The sequence below is a fragment of the Mixophyes fleayi genome, chromosome 5 (assembly GCF_038048845.1).
Source record: "Mixophyes fleayi isolate aMixFle1 chromosome 5, aMixFle1.hap1, whole genome shotgun sequence".
Classification (NCBI taxonomy): Eukaryota; Metazoa; Chordata; class Amphibia; order Anura; family Limnodynastidae; genus Mixophyes; species Mixophyes fleayi.
In genome coordinates, this window is record NC_134406.1 from 132,834,082 (window position 1) to 132,850,947 (window position 16,866).

Consider the following 16,866-nt stretch of genomic DNA (forward strand, 5'->3'; position numbering starts at 1 on the left):
ATCTTCGTGGGGCCTACAACCTCATACGCATCTGGGAGGGCAATGAGTGGAAGACAGCTTTTAACACTCAATCTGGCCATTATGAATACTTGGTCATGCCCTTTTGCTGTGCAATGCGCCTGCGGTCTTCCAGGATCTTATCAACGAGGTTCTCCGTGATTTCCTTGGACAGTTCGTGGTAGTATATCTGGATGACATCCTGATATATTATCAGCATCAAAACCATGTTAAACAAGTTCTCCTAAGACTCAGAGAGCATCATCTATTCGCCAAACTGGAAAAATGCGAATTTGATGTCCAAAGGGTGTCCTTCCTTGAATACATAATCTCTATGGATCCTAGTAAGGTACAAGCCATCCTGGAATGGGTACGTCCAACGAATCTGAAAACAATCCAAAAATTTCTGGGCTTCGAAAATTATTATCAGAGATTAATTCAGGCCTTTTCTGACTTAGTGGCTCCCATCACTGCTCTTACCCGCAAAGGGGCGAATCCCAGTAATTGATCACCGGAGGCCATTGCGTCATTCGAAGCCCTTAAGAAAGCATTTACTACTGCTCCGATCCTCAAGCATGCTAATCCGCAGTTGCCATTCATTCTGGAGGTGGATGCCTCTGAAGTAGGCGCTGGTGCTCTCCTATCCCAGAGGGACCCGGTGCATGAAAAGAAAGCACATGGATGCACTTTTTGATCAAGTTTTCTGTAGCTGAGGTCAACTACGATGTGGGCAATCGGGAGCTTCTAGCAATCAAGTGGGCCTTTGAGGAGTGACGTCACTGGCTAGAGGGAGCAGTTCAAACAATTTCAGTCTTCACTGATAATAAAAACCTTTTGTATATTGAGTCTGCCAAATGGTTAAACTCCAGAAAAGCTCGGTGGGCGTTATTCTATATTCGTTTTAACTTTGTCCTAACCTACAGACCTGGTTCTAAATATACCAAGGCGGATGCTTTGTCCAGGAGCTTTTTTCCTCATCAACTACCCACTGGAGAACTGCCGCCCATTATTCCAGCTTCCATTATTCACGCAGGTTTGACCCAAGAGATGGGGAACACCGTGCCTCAATTTCAGAAGATAGCCCCTCCTGAAACACCTGCAGGGTGCCTTTTTGTTCCGGTGCATCTACGAAGAGCTGTCCTCTCTGAAGCCCATGAGAACAAATCGTTTGGGCATTCGGGTATCTCCAAAACCCTTGAAATCCTTACACGTTCAGTATGGTGGCCTTCCCTGTCCTCGGATGTCGAGAGCTTTGTCTGCACCTGTGAGGATTGCATAAAAAACAAAACTTCCAGAACCTCTCCTTCATGTCCACTTATGCCTTTGTCTACTCCTACGAAACCCTGGACACATCTGTCAATGAATTTTATTGTGGATCTGCCATATTCTTCAGGAAACAACACTACTTGGGTAGTAGTGGCCCGTTTTTGTAAAATGTCCCATTTTATTCCACTGACCAAGCTTCCCAGTGATCAGAATCTGTCTGTGCTATTCGTACAGCATGTTTTTCATACTCATGGCCTATCTATCGATATTTGTTTGGACCGAGGCTCCCAATTTGTTGCCCAATTCAGGAATTCCTTCTGTAGCCTCCTTGGGATTAACATCAGTCTCTCCTCAGCCTATCACCCTCAGTCCAATGGACAGACTGAAAGAGTGAACCAGTCGTTGGAACAATTTCTACGTTTTTATACCACAGAGTTTCAAGACATGTGGTCATCTTTGCTTCCGTGGGCTGAGTTCGCATATAATAACTCATCTCATTCCTCCACTCAAACCTCTCAATTTTTCTGTAATTATGGTTTCCATCCAAGATCCAATTCCTTGTCCTTGCTCAACTATTCTAGCCTTCCAGAGATGTGTTCCATGGCTACACGTCTCAAAGCTGTTTGGAAGAAAGTTCACACTGCCGTAGTACGGGCTCATTCCAGTCTAAAAAATTTGCAGACCGCCATCGGAAGGTTTGTTCATTTAAGGTGGGTCAAAAGGTCTGGCTATCCAACCGCAATATTAAACTGAAACAGCCCTGTAAAAATCTTGGCCCTAGATTTATTGGACCATTTCCTATTGTCAAACAGGTCAATTCTGTCTCCTTCAGGCTAAAGCTCCCTCGTTCCCTTAGGATGCCGAACACCTTCCACTGTGTACTCTCCTGAAGCCTGTTATCCCTGTACGCAAGTCTAGGCTCCGTTTCTTACGGAAATCTCAAGGAATTCATGGTGGAGAAGATTCTGGACTCCAAAAAGGTCCAGGGGCAAATCCATTTCTTAGTTCAGTGGAAAGATCGTGGCCTGGAGGAACGATCCTGGATTCCGTGGAGACATTTACACGCCCGCAAATTCATTAAAGAATTTTTCAACCAATTCCCTGGAAAACCTGGATGTTGGGGTTCCTTGACCCCTCCTCAAGGGGGGTACTGTTACCCTCAGTGACTCTATAATCTGCATCCCGGCCATGGCTATTTCGACCTGCCTAGGCAATAATCGGGACGCTGTAGTAGGTAGCACCATGTTCCGTGCAATTTAGTTCAGGTGGCAGCGATTATTACAGCCCTTGTGGAGGATTACATGCCTACTCTCATTGGCCAGGGAGTGCTTAGCCTCCCTGCCGGTTGTAGTTCTCAGTCCTGTGTACTTGCCTGCTCCTGTACCTTATTGTACCTGCTTCGATTGGATTTTCTGTGTATGACCCTTGGCTTTGTTTATTGGATTGGATTACTTGCCTGTGACCCTGACTTTTTGGCCTGTACCTTGGACTCTGATTCTTTGTCTGTAAACCTGACCCTTGGCATGTTTACTGACCTTTCTGCTTGCCTGTCACCCTGGACCCCTGCTATTGTCTGACTATCCGCTGTCTTCTGTTGTGACCTCCTTGCCTGCTGCTACGGGCCTGTATTACCAACTCACACTACTCCTGGAGTTAAGTCCTGGGGGCATCCGAGTACCGGTGAGCGTGTCTAACTCTAAGGGAAAGGCGGCTGCTATAGGTGAAAACCTCCACCATCTGGTTCTGTGAGTTGGTGATCGGACCGTCAGCCTAACACATATCTTTGTTCATGCATACTGGTGGGAGCTCCTAAGTTGATTGATCTACCAAATAAAGTAAAATATCAAGCATAGACAAGAAAAATACACTGCGTTCAGTGGATAAATATAATATATAAAATAATACCAAAGTAATACATCCAGTAGATGTCAGCTGGTGGCTTATCATTAGAGATGAGCAACCTGATCTTTGATTCATGTTCACAAATATTTCCCCTGCCTGATATTTTTTTCCCTTCAGTCTTTTTTCACTTGAAACTTAAGACAAATTATGTTGTTTCTGAAACTTTTTTGTTATTGTTTTTATTACTTTTATCCTGTGATGCCGCAGCTGGGAGCACACCATGCGGTGACCTCCTCATTGCGTGCACGCTCAAAGTCACTGCATTGTGTTAATAAGGCAGAAAGCAGGAGCAGAAAAACTGAGGCAAAAATAATTACAAGGTAAGTGAATTTGGAGAATGGCGTTATAAGTAAGTTTATGAGTTTATTGCCAGTCTTCTGATGTGATGTATCCTTGGCCAGGAATTTTGCTTTAGTGCTATAACCATGCCCATGTAAAATGTACTGTATTGCTTCTGCAGTGGGGTTGCCTTGAAAATACACGATTACATCACCAAGAGTTACTATATGGAGTACTGAACAAATTAGGACATATGAGCAGGGAAAACAAGAAGACATTTTTTTTTTGCATGCAGAGAAAATACTGCTCTCTTTTGTATGTACCACACAATACTTGGCAGGTTTATTTTTACAGTGTGACTTAGAGTTGAGAAAGGACACACCCTTTCTCCCAACTCTAAATCTGTCAGCACAGCATGTATTAAATTTGACCTGCAGCACAAAACAGTATAAAAACCATACAATATATATTTAAATATAAATTGTATAATCATCAGAATATAAAATTATAATTATCAGCCCTGCTACCATCATACACTACAAAATGAAGGCAAGAAAGATCTTTATCTCCAGAGTGGTTATGTCATTATAATGTAGTACTGCTGAGGATGAACAATATTAATAGATAGTATGATTTTCATTTCAGTGCAGGGGTCTGCGTAAAAATTATCCCTAGACCCCCAAATTAAATTGTACAGTACTGGTTTTAATTAATTGCCAGAAAACTCCGGATTGTCAGCACCGGGACTTGCTAAAAAATTGTACTAATTATCCCCAGACAAAAGGACTTTTTTGAGTGCAATTAATTACCCGAAACCTCTGGGGTGGCAAAACGGGCTGGCAAAAAAATACACAGAATGGGAAGATTTTGGTTTGTTCACTGAATGGCTCATAGAAAACAACTGGCTTGTTCCTTTTATACTAGATGATTCTTTAGTATTTTTTTGGGACAAAGTTATAGCATTAATTGATGAGTTAAAAGATGTAGGTGATCATGTCACTGTGACAGCATTACATTATTCATAATCTCCAATTCCAGTAACTCTGGCCACCTCCTCCCTCTTAGAGAGTGCTGTTTAGTTGCACAGGATAATAATAGCCACACAGCAAGAATAGTTTTTGGTGACATTCTATGCTCTGACACATTAAATTGTGTTGCAACTAACCTTTGTCTGCACTGAAAGGCATAGGAAATTCATGTCAAATCTTTCTATATGTTTGGGATTTTAATTTGCTGAAGCACTGCTGCACTTCGAAACATTAGGCCTATAACATCCATCTGGAATGATTTGCATATTTGGCATTGAAACTATCTAGAACCCTGATATGTAAATATATCACCCTCTAATCCTTTGGTGACTTCTGGAGACAGAACAATTAATTGCAGTGTGAGAGGTGCTTGGCCAGTGCTTCTAGTCACTATATCATTCCTTTTTAGTGGAAGTGGACACAGTATCCCATACAAGCCAGCACCCTAATCTTTGCTGCTCATTACAATACCTTGATCTTAAACCTATTCAGCCTAAAAAATAAAAAAACATTTTTGACTAAGATGTTAAGTGGTTAATGCCTGTTTTATTTGATAACTTGAGCACCAACCACAACATTTTAATATGTACTAAAAGGCCTGAATTTAAAAAACGAATTAAATTTTTCAAAACACTAAAATGTGTACAATTTTTACATTTGCGGAGTTGTTGAGCAAAGCAGACTTTTAAGTGCATGTTGACTTTCCCTCTAATATTATTTTTCTACTGTATTATAATACGTCTTTTTAACCCTTAGAAATATGCTGCTAGCACCGTAAACACAATATATGTGTTTGCAGATTCTCTATGATAAATCTTGTGTTTATAGCATAAACATAAAAATACTCTATTATTAAGTCATTTTAAGTAATACTTTAAAACAAAGCTTAATTAAGGTACTTTATGTAGGAGGGCACAGAGATTAGCAGCTATACTAAGGAAAGAAGCATATAAAATGATATATTTTTATGCCAAGTGCTAGACAGCAAATGGAAAATAGTGATGAAGTCCACTCCGGCTGCCTCTTTTTCTTTCTATGACAAACATATTTTTGTAACAGTGTTAAACGCTTCTCCTTAATTGGATTACTTGCATAAATTGCTGTGCTTGTGGACATTTGATAGATGTTGATCCTGTTTATTTTAACATGGCCACATCAGGGGATCCATATGCCCAATACAGCAGTGTGCTGGTGAAATAGTAATTTAAAAAGATGAGAATATGGAGCAAGGTTAAAACTGATATTTTCCTTTCATAACCGATAGCCCCGAGTTGTAGATGCCATTATTTCTTGTATTTTCAGAGCAAATGAACTTGACAGATGGCCGTGTCACCTAAACCCCTACCTACCAACTTGATTATGCAGAAAACAACACAATAGAAAAGAAATCATTACTGAAGGAACCTGGTTAGTCCACAGAGGGCCGAATGATGCAGAAGAACAAAATTACAGTTGTGGAATTGAACAGCAAGAATGCATTTAACATAAAGTGGGTTACAGCAAGGCAATCAGTCATGGCTAAAGCTATTGTCTGAGCTTGCTTGCATGGTATATGAAGTAATCTGTCATCTCCCACTGAATTTATGCTCAGTTTTGAGCAGAAAAGTTGTATAGTTTTGCCAGGGCATGCTGTGTGTTGTTTTAAAGCAGTGTGTTACTTCAGACAGACAATTTGCATTACTTTAGTGATTTGTAGATTAGCAGGTCCTAGGCACAGATGTTAGATTGTATACACAAGCATACTGCTATAGTTTGCAACATAAGTGATATCATTATTAAAATGCGTTTGAACTTATTTAATAAAACAATCATTTCCCAAAAGTGTATTGGTTCTGGTGAAGCCGCTGACTATACATCTCTATGTATCATTTGAAAAATTATTCATAGGCAGACATGCAGATAAATATAGATAGGTATACAAACAGCCAGATGAATACATAGATAGATGGATGGACAGAAGACAGGCCATAGGTAGAGTTAGGTGAACAGACAGACTGACAGTTTGATTGCAGGTCTAGAGAACAAATACAGAAACAATGGATGAAAATATAGAAATAAAAAAAACACTCTACTACATTACTAACACTCTGTCTTATATTAAAATGTGTTTAGTGCTATTATGTGGTGCAACACATACCACAGAATACTGCAAACAATACTGCTGTGGGAGATATTTCCTACACCATGTCATCCGCTCAGCAGTCTTATGATAACTTACTAATAAAATAAATGGGATGTTTAGTGGTAAATAGATAACTTGTTGTTTCAATGATATTTCATTTGAAACTAATTTTCCTACAGTGTGTCACTTGCAATTAATAAACCTGTTAAAGGTAGACTTTCAACCTAATTGTTCCTCACATTAAATATTAGTAAAATGCATTATATTGTTTCTGCACAACTAAAGTGAGAACATAATAATAACCATTATTTATTCTAAGAAATATGAATATCATCAAAAAAGATATTATAATTTTAAAATAAAACCTACAAAAATTATCTAAAATATATTGCTTAAAAATGTGCTCATCATACACTACAAAATCTCACAGATGACAAAGATGTACATGTACTATACATTTCAAAGTTTACAAAAGGTATGAAGGTTAAATATATATCGCACTTTTGGCTTTTGTTCTTGTGTGAGCAAATGTATGCAATGTTTAATATGCATAAAGTAGGACTGAATAGCATACAGTTAAGCTTGTTAAAGGGACTATGTGTCGCTGCTTAGGAACTGCATCCTGCCTCTTATTTAATTCAAGAAGGCTAGACTGTGCTGAATTCACTAAAGCTTTATGCATTCCCAGCTTTTATGGTTATTTGTTTAACATTGCTTCATTGAAATGATGTTCCAACTGAAGTGCGGGATTTAATTTGTGTCCGTGTGGCTGCAGGATGGCAGTTCAAAGGTACTTAAGTAAAGCTCCATTGGAGCCCCACAATAAAATTGCTGCATTTACAGTATAATCATTTGATCCATCTCAGAAATATAAAAGAATGGAGCCCTAGATATTATTTTCTATATCCAGTGAATTTCTTCTTCTGTTTTGTGTGCTTGAAGGCAGGCAGGTGTGAAATGAGGTAACAAAATAAACTAGGGTTAGATTAATGTAAAAGCGCTTTTTAAGATGATTATTGTCATATTTGGATAAATCATTTCTATAACAATTGGTTAATAAGAAAAACCGTTTCTGGTTGTAAAGGTCATTTGGTTATTGCAATTCCCTATTTGTCTTCCAAATGCTCTTTACAGAATTTCTATGATAAATTGGAACATTTTCTTTCCTTTTGGCATGAGGATATACATCTGTTTTAGTGGCTCTCTAAAGGAGCTATTACAGTATGTATCTTTTATAATAACAAGAATTTTAACTCAGTATATCAACCTGCCTGATTTTTGATTATGTGTGATATAAGTTCATTATGCTTGTTGCACAAATGATGTACTTGTAAAGATACACTAAGTGCAATATTGTATAATATTACATTGACTGTATATTGCTCATAAATACTAGTGCTCAGTAGTGATGTACAAAGAATATCAATATTTTATATATTTTTCTGGTGACAGGATTCAATTGTATATTAGTAATGGGGGCAATATTTGTACATTGGCGAATTACATTGACTTAGTAATCAAGAAGCACATTTTATAGCAACTAATTGAAGAAAGAGTTTTGTTTTTGGACTATGCATAATCAATCCAGAAAATACACCTGTAACAAATTACATAAATAGCGTAAAGTTCAATATAGGTTTGATTTTAGGTGAACTGTTTTTTTTTTACTATGTGTACACAAATATTGTTGAACTATTATTATTATTATTATAACTAACCTTTACTTATAGGGCGCCGTGTGAGGTCCACAGTGCTGTATAGAGGGAAGTACTGGCAATCTAACTTAAATTGAACATTTACCTAGCATATTTCAAAGATGATTATGCATAAACAACAGTACTCAATGACATTGGATGGACTGGAGCAGATGATGGGCCTGTGTGTTGTACGCAATGTGAAATTGGCATGTGTGCCATGGTTTACAACAGGCGTACACATATTTACATCCATATGATGAGCACAAAAGATGTGTCAGGTTCTGCATTAGTAGCATATGCACTATGTTTACAGCAGACGTACATCAGACACACTTACATCTAAAGTGGGCATAGCGTAAGGTGTGCTTCTTTGCGAATGTGGGCCCTGATTCATCAAGGGGCGCATACTGAGCGCAATGTGTGGTTATTTCAGAACATACATAATTCGGGTCTGCACACGCCCACATTCAACAAGGAGTGGATCTGAAGGTGCAGAATATAAATCCTGAAAAGAGCGCACAGAAAAAATAACTAAAAAATAATTGAATGGCATCTGGTAATAATATAGGCATTAATGACATTAGAAACTAAAAAAAAAAAATTTGTTCCTCCCATGAATTACATTTGTTTAGATGTTATTAATGTCTACAGTACATAAAATAAATTTTTACAGTTGCTACTGATTGCATACACCTGTTCTAGTATGCATACACAGCCATCATCACTGGTAATCAGCACTTAGACCAGCCCTGTCGCTGGAGCAAGAAATACAGCTGAAAGCAAGTACTTTTGAGATGCCCAGAGCCATAAATAGACATTTTAGTGTCCTGGGAGAGAAAAAACGCTGGCACCTGATTTGACAGATTTGGGACATTTAATTTAAAAAAAATTAAAAATAGAAAGCATTTATTAAAAGAAAGAAAATAAAAAATATGTAAAAACCCCTATATGATAAAAAATACTTTACTCAAAGAATAAGCATTTGTAAAATGTTTTTCATCTGTTATCGCCATTATGAGACGGCATAACAGATATTGTACTGGTACTAGTAAAATTAAAGTAACATTCGCTTGGAAAGCTTTCACTTGCAAAAGCTGGCACATCTTACCAACATCAGGCTTATTGCTGGCGACACACCTTTGATGTTTAGTATGAAACGAAAACAGCCATATCGCTGGTGAAAACCCACGTTTTCACTGTTAATAGGGTTTCATCTTTTAATAAATTTGCCTTTTAGTGCATGATGAATATGACCCATAACATAACAAAAGTTTCCTGTTCAGTAGTGCAGCAAAAATGATTAAAATGAGGAAATTGCGTTTATCTCCTATCCTCAAGTTCATCCACATCTCTTCTTATTAGAAGAGACAATGGACTCCATCAACGTTTATAGAAGAGGAGGAGGAAAGTAAGAAGTGGGGAAAAGTGGAAAAAGGGTGAGGCGTGAGGGACACAGGGGAATAGTGGGTGTTGGGGGAAAATGGTAGAAGAGGGGGCAGAGATAGATAACACTAAGGGGGGATAAAGAGACAACTAAAAACAGTGATGTGGGGGTGATCTTGCTGGTGCTCCATCAAGCAATGCACTCACTGTGCACTGACGGGTGCACCATATCTGTGGCGGCCCGTACTGCAACATCATGTAATCTAGGCATATAATGTGAGCGACTGCGAGATCGCTTGCCAATGTAAGTAGTAGGCAGCCGCAAGGCCCTCCCTTGTACTACCCTTGCTGCGGTCCTGCCCACACCCTTACTGTCTTTGAATACGGCCAAACGCCTCTTCTCCACCCCGTTCCCTCACTGAAATCGTAGTCTGTAGTAAGTGTCTTTTGAGCTTGAAGATGAATTGAGCATGGCTGCGTTCTGTGGCATATGAGCCGATTCAGGACATGTGCAGAGTGATTTTGTGGATTGTACACACAACATCACCGTTTATGTTCCTTAATAAATCAGTCCCATAGAGTGCATTGTATGCCACATTTCTGAATTAAGACATAGATCCTCTGCACTCTCTATTTACAGAGTGGTGTGCAAAAGGGGGTTGCCCACATTGTATAGACAAAAAACAGGGATACTCTGCACTCTCCAAACACATAATTAATGCTGTACTAACTACTTTTCTATATTAAAGACAAGGAATGTTAATTCCACATATTGCAATATATTTTAAGCTGACCAACTCATGCCAAAGTCTTCCCATTCTGGCCAGTCCTAACATGATCAAATGCTATGCTCTTTTATCTGGACTAAAGGCTTACCTGCACACAGCTTTTAAAGGCAAGTCTCTCCCAAGCACTAGCAGCCATGGGAGACCTGGGACTCACCTGAACACAAGTTGGAATTTATAAATGTAAAGCATGGGGCGCAAGAGAGATGGGACTACACTGTATAAACAAAAACATACAGCATTAATTATGTGTTTGGAGAGTGCAGAGTATCCCTGCTTTTTGCATTCCTGAATTAACACTGCTTGCACTTAAGAAAGTACCCCTTACAGCATAATCTAATTAGATCCAGCAATGTTACATGAAAACTGTGCCTTTCCATATTAGGAACTGTTTGGGTTTATTTGGAATGTGATTATTACTACCTTATCATGTATTGGCCATTACCAGTATCATGTGACTGCCCCATTTTTACCAATTGACACTTTTTTCTTCACTATTAAGAACTTATTAGGAATATGTATACTATACTGTCACTGCAACACTAATACTTCATATTAATCACACTGTTTATTACTAATACATTGACTTCATTTTCTAAGAATAAAACCATCCAAATTTTGTTCAATAAAACAGGAACAAAAATAAATTCTTCATGTCGAAATAAATGTTGCTGTTTTGTTATTTTGTTAAATAAGATGTTTACATGTGTTACTATTAAGGGCCTGATGCTGAGTTGGATGCATGTTGTGCATAACTGAAAAGGGTACAATCAAAAAAGGTGCCCATAAAAATATTATTAATACTATTTTGCTGAGTATAGGTCATATGCTGAGGCAAAGATGATGCAAAGGTATCTCAAAATGCACCCAGCTCTGTACTTGTAGTATATACATATATATATATATATATATATATATATATATATATATATATATATATATATGCCACGTTTATGTCAGACTTCCATCAGTCTCAGCAATGAATTCACAAACCACCATTCAGAAACAACTAGCTTGTGCTGGCAACCATCATCATCAGTCTATATTTGCACCAGCCCTTTAGCAGGTACAAAAGATACAGCTCCTGACAGGTGTATATACATGTCCATACTGGTCTGCTTTTACTTTGTGTACTTAGCCTATATTAGATCTACCCTTCTCTCCCACATTCTGCCTTTCCAAGGCCAAGGAGGTGTAAGAGTCAAATGCGTGCAACTCTGCAGACGCAAATATACGTGTGCTCTCTTTGTGGGCATGAGCAGTGCATATTTTCGTAATTTATACTACTCAAATGACAGTACATCCAACTCAGCATTAGTCCCTAAATGATACATTCAAACAAATCAATGTAATACAGCTTGTGGCCCAGGCTATTCTGTAAGTTTTGGGGATTTTGCTGACATAGGCCATCCATGTGTACGTTATCAGCAGTATCTGTGGATAAGAAAAAGGTAAAATATAAGTGTCCAAAAAATGTATTTTCACTATATAAACATTACATAATTACACCGCATATAGATCATTTTGGTGAATTGGGGTTTACTTTCATATTGTGTTCAATATTTGCATATATTTTAATTTTCTAGGTCCGTTTGGATCATGCATTTGCCGGTTGGCTTATGCATGTCTCAGAATGCCATTGGAATGCACTTTGCAAAAACTGTACATTTTGTCCACACTTCTTTCTGTAAGCAAATAAGGAGGTGACAAAATGTTTCCCTTTTAGAGGCGGTGGCGCTGACTGTGGTGGAGAGGCTGCATCACACAACCAGGCAGCTTTGGGGCCAAACTCAGGATCTAGAAGGAGATCACAAAGCAGGTTAATGTTGTGGCCTCTATCTGCTGCACTTACACCGCGATCTAGAAGAGGTGTATACTGACTCTTCAATTTAGTAAAATTAATATCTAATATTTTTAAGATTTCTGAACACATGTATATAATGGTTATATCATGTTTATCCTGTTAGATAATAAATGTTTGGACTATTCCAATTCCATGTGTGGCAATTAGATATCTATATCCATACACACATGTTTATATGATAACCTCGTATGTGTGGGAAAATATCTCTGTACTGTCTGAAAGTAAATAGACCAAATCAAGTGCTAAATTTACTGCACACATTATTCAACAGTTCCCATAGTTACCTAAAATACCGTATTTCCCCATGTAGAAGATGCACCTTTATCCCAAAAATTTTGGGTCTAAAACCTGGGTGCGTCTTATACAGGGGTAGCGGGGATGCAGGGGGGGGGCATTACAGGGGCAGCGGGGGGGATCGAGGGGAGCATGGCAGCGGGGGGATCAAGGGGGAGCGGAGCAGCACTATAGGGGCAGCGGGGGAGATCGAGGGGGAGTGGGGCAGTGTTACAGGGGCAGCGGGGGGGATCCAGGAGGGGGACAGGCAGAGTGGCAACGGGGATCCAGGAGGAGGGGTACAGGCAGAGTGGCAGCGGGGATCCAGGAGGAGGAAGACAGAGGAACAGTGGCAGCGGGGGGGTGGGGGTGTTTGCAGGGGGGCGAGTTTGGCTCTGCTGCTCTGATCACAGAGCAGCCAACCATTATACTCTCCCTGCCTTTTTTGACAGCTACCGTAATATTTTTTTAAAAAAATTTTGGGGCCACAATTAAGGTGCGTCTTATACATGGGAGCGCCTTATACATGGGGAAATACGGTAGTTTGTTTCTGTGTCATATTTTTCTCTTATTTTTTTCATCTTTCACTCTAAATAAGCTATCTAATATATATATATATATATATATATATATACTGTGTTTCCCCGATAATTAGACCTACCCCGATAATAAGACCTACCCCTACTTTCTCCATATGCTCTAAATTAAGCCCTACCCCGAAAGTAAGACCTACCTAATTCCACATCTTGTCCGGTCCCTGCGCGTCAATCCTATGCCCCCAGCTCCGCCTTGGGTACACCCACATCCGCTGACGTCATAGGACTTCCGGTTCCTGCGTTCCACCTTGGAACGCACTCTGATCTCTCCACTTGATCATCCCAAATCAACACATCTTATGAGCTCCATCTGTAGTCAACCGCCTGGTATACATCGGGACCGCGGTCTCCGGAATCCAACTCTTCGGTCAGGTACCCTGTATCCGCCCATCTGTGGCCTGGACTTTCGTGAGGTATCGATTTATGTTTTTCTTAGTCTTTCATTAGAGACTTTTTTCCATCCTTGGATATTTCTCTCCAATATCTGGACTATAGTTTATCATCTCCACTAGCAGGACTCGCTTTATTAAGCCCTTGTGGATTTAACCTGGACTTTTTTATCTGTTATGATTTGGCATTGTTTTATGCAATCTTGTGATTGATGTATTTTTAATATTTAATATTTTTTATATTTTGTATGACCCTCTGTCTAAATTAAAATCTGGTCCTTCACCAATTTACATCGATCCCCCTTTATATCACATCCTCGTTGGGATTGGCTCTCAATGTTCACTGAGTTATATATTTACAGATTCACTATACATCTATCTGAATACCCTTTGTAACATTCTCCACCCCATACTGTCTCATACAATACCCATTTATATTCCTGATCTATTAGGAACTGGTTTACATCTAATTATATCTATGATCTAGCACTAACTGGTTATTATCTATTGTCTTTTGGGCAATTGAGCGCAATACATTGTGTATAATAAAAATAAGCCCTACCCCGAAAATAAGCCCTATGCAGTTTTTTTGGGCAAAAAAAAAAATAAGACAGTGTCTTATTATCGGGGAAACACGGTATATATATAATCATAGAAATGTGAAATCAGCTTTACAAGACAATGATAAATTAACTACATTTATGTCTAAAATATTTCTCATCTGTTATCTGAGTTGTCGCATCCCAAGTAGATCAAGTTAGGCTGCATAAACAGCCAGGAATTCAAGGGGGTATAGTGATGGTGATCTCCCAGCGCAATATCATCATCATCATCATCATTTATTTATATAGCGCCACTGATTCCGCAGCGCTGTACAATAGTGCTAAGCTGACTCTGGTAATTATCCATATTAATTAAATAACTTTAACTATCCTAGTACTGAATGTATTTGTATTCCTGTACTCTTCTTTACTCTCACCTCATCCCCCTATTTCCTTTAAGAATTGTTATGTAATGTTTTGAAATCATACAGTATTCTATTTATCTATCTATCTATCTATCTATCTATCTATCTATCTATAATAAACAAATTATTTTATATATAGACACACACATAGATAGTCAGAGAGAAAAATATTAACAATGTTTTAAAGAAAATTTGCTTTCAAGCCCCATAAATTTATATGCTAAAAAAATGTTTTACATGCAATCTGATACTATTTTTACATTGAAATGAAAGGATTAAATGATGGTTAAATCAACATATTACTTTATCCAACTTGTTCCTTTTTATTAACACAGGAGTTGGATACATATGAAACGAGTTAGGAGTTATTTTAAGCAACCATTATTATAAGTGTAAAAAAGGTTACATTGTATCATTACTGAAATGTACAATAATTGAGTTTCAACTGCAAAGAAGTAGCTTGATTTCATTTGTTTTATTTTTTGAACAATTAATACAATAACAAAAAAATATGCAAATGAAATGTAATGTATTTTTCTCTCATTTTCCTAGATGCAGAGTAACCACCAACTGCGGGAGAACAGCAGGAGGAATGGGAGGAATGAGCCACTAAGGACACCAACCTCCATTATTGCCCATCCAGGAGGACGTACAAGAAGATAGCCAAGACACGAAACAGTTGCTTATTATGATTGCTACAACCCTCAAGATGTTGAACCAGCAGTCAACTTGTTCAAATGGACAAGAACAGCAATAGGGTAGGTTGGCACTGCACTGGTGGCCATCCTCCTCGCAGCCCCAGGAATTAGCCCTGGTGAGCCTGAGGAAACAGATGCCTTGAGACCTACCTCTGCTTCTGAAGCCCCCAGTGCTCAGACCACAAGGAGCCAGGTGCAGAAGGTTACATCTAGCATTTTCCCTCTGGGAAAACGACTCGGGAAAAACAAAATAAAATTGGTTTAATTTTTCCACAAAACAAAATAATTTGTACACAGTGTGCTGGTCTTTTTCAGTTAATCCAACATAAATAATATATTAGATAATATGTTGCTCTCACTAAAGATGAGCAATACATTTGGTTGAGTAGAAAAATATATGCAGCACGGTGAAATATGTGTTGAACCTATAAAAAAACAGATAAGTTCTATTGGTAAAAAATGTTTTATATCATCTATTATATGCCCATGTATACATATTATAATCCAAAATTATCATGATTTAGGTAATCAGAAATAATTATTTTTAGTTACAAATAAAAAATGTGTCAATATGAATTATTTGTCTTTCAGAATATGCATTTTTAGTTTGCACTTACAACTGAAGTATTGTTGAATAACATAATCTCCGAAATTCTGATTTTCTCCCATGGGTAAATTTCCAGTTTCAGATTGTCTAACTCCTGTCCACCAATCTTGATCTCCTCTTTATCCAACTTCCAGTGGTGTAGGAACCGGGAATGCAGAGGGGGCAGTTGTCCCCACCCATGATTTCTGTTGGGTGGGCACAGACTGTGTTTTGCTCCCCCATGAACTTCTACACAAAAGCCTTCATGCTACTTTCTGAAGTCATGGTCATCTGTTCTAAACTTGTGAATCTTTTTAAAATTATAGATTGCCTTAGTATAACTATCAAATGTAATATACACTATATGGATAAAAGTATTCGGACGCTTGACCATTATACCAATAAAGACTGTAATGACATTGTATTCAAATACATATACCTTAATATGGAGTTAGTTCCCCTTTTGCAGCAAAAACAGCTTCCACTCTTCTTGGAAGGCTTTCCACAAGATGTTGGAGTGTTTCTGTGGGAATTTGTGCCTACTCATTCTGTAGTGCATTTATGAGGTCAGGCACTGATGTTGGACGAGAAGACCTGACTCGCAATCTCCGTTTCAGTTCATCCCACAGGTGTTCAATGGTATTGAGGTCAGGGCTCTGTGCGGGCCAGTCAAGTTCTTCCACACTGAACTCATCAAACCATGTCTTTGCAGTCCTTGCTTTGTGCACTGGGGCACAGTCATGTTGGAATAGAAAAGGGTCTTCCCCAAATTGTTGCTCCAAAGTTGGAAGAATAGCATTGTCCAAAATGACTTGGTATGCTGAAGCATTAAGATTGCCCTTAGCTGAAGATAAGGGGCCTAGCCCAAACCCTAAAAAACAGCCCCATGCCATTATCCCTCCTACACCAAACTTCACAGTTGGCATAATGCAGTCAGACAGGTAACATTCTCCCGGCATCCGCCAAACCCAGACTGGACCATCTGATTGCCGAACAGAGAAGTGTGATTCGTCACTCTGCAGAACACGCTTCCA